Raw genomic sequence first — 1,704 nt, 5'->3', positions numbered from 1 at the left:
GGCGTATCGAGTTATGTTGTGAAAAAGTGTAGGTCCTCTATGCTCAATAGTGCTATGGATTTTTCTAGATTGATGATACCTGCCCAGCAGATTGAAGCAGAAAAGGTAAAAGGGAGAGAGAGTGAGAGGGAATAAGAGAGTTAGATCAGAGCAGCAGGGGTATAGTCAGAGTAGATTTTATGGAGGGATCCGCCCTCTATTTTAGTACTCCCGCATCCAAAGTTAGGCAGGAGCAGGATAATAGACCTACTGTGTCTAGGTCTCAGGACAGTGTGAGTAATAGACCTAACTATCCCTCGTGTGCTAAGTGTGGTAGAACTTATCCTGAAGAGTGTATGGCTGAACAGAGAGATTGTTTTGGTTTTGGTAAGTTGGGCCACAAATTTAGGGATTGCCCATATGCTAGACAGGGGAACTGTGATATTCATCCCCAGAGTCAAGCTATTAGTGCTTTAGCCCCTTGGGTTCGTCCTACTCCTCCTCAGGGTGCCTCATCTAGTACTGCCGGTGGTCAGTGGCAGAATTATTTTTATGCTATAACACTCCTCTAGGAGTAGGAGGATTCACCAGATGTTGTTACTGGTACACTCCGTGTATTTCATTTTGATGTGTATGTGTTGATGGGCCCTGGGTCAAGTCTTTCTTATGTGACTCCGTTAGAGGCTGTGAATTTTGGGATCAATGCTGAAAAGATTCCTGAGCCTTTTCTAGTTTCTACTCCAGTAGGTGAACCTGTTGTTGCTAAGAAAGTATATAAGAAATGTCCTATCATTGTCCTTCACAGAGTTATGTTTGCAGATTTGATTGATCTAGACATGGTTGATTTTGACATTATTCTGGGTATGGATTGGCTTCACTCTTATTATGCATCTATAGACTGTCGTAGCCGTGTAGTAAAGTTTCAGTTTCCCAATGAGCCAGCCTTTGAGTGGTCCAAAAATTTTGTATCTCCTAGGAGTCCTTTCATACCCTATCTTAAAGATAGGAAATTGATATCCAAGGGTTGCATCTATCATTTCGTTTGAGTTAAAGATACTAAGTTTGAGACTACGACCATTCAGTCGATCAGCATTGTTAATGAGTTTTGTGATGTTTTTCCAGAAGATCTCCTAGGGTCTCCTCCTAATAGAGAGATAGAATTTGGGATTGATCTTCTCCTTGACACGCAACCTATTTCTATTCCTTCTTATCATATATTCCACGCAAAACTTAAGGAGTTGAAAGAGCAACTCAAAGATCTTCTAGATAAGGATTTCATAAGGCCTAGTGTAACTTGTTGGGGTACACCCATTTTGTTTGTGCAAACGAAAGATGGTTCATTGCGGATGTGCATTGATTATCATCAGCTTAACAAGGTCACAGTCAAGAACAAGTACCCTTTTCCTAGAATTGATGACTTGTTTGATCAACTGCAAAGTGCTAACTTTTTCTCAAAAATAGATTTGAGATCCGGTTATCACCAGATATTCCAAAGACAGCTTTTCGTACCCGATATGGTCATTTTGAGTTCTTGGTCATGTCCTTCGGGCTAACAAATGCCCCAGTAGCCTTTATAGACCTCATGAATTAGGTGTTCAGACAGTACCTGGATATTTTTGTTATTATGTTCATAGATGATATTCTTGTATACTCCTAAAGTGAGAACAACCATGCAGATCATCTCTGAATAGTCTTGCAAACCCTTAGAGATCATCAACTATTTGC

This window comes from Capsicum annuum, chromosome 11, assembly GCF_002878395.1.
Source record: "Capsicum annuum cultivar UCD-10X-F1 chromosome 11, UCD10Xv1.1, whole genome shotgun sequence".
NCBI lineage: Eukaryota > Viridiplantae > Streptophyta > Magnoliopsida > Solanales > Solanaceae > Capsicum > Capsicum annuum.
Note: the sequence above shows the minus strand (reverse complement) of the source record.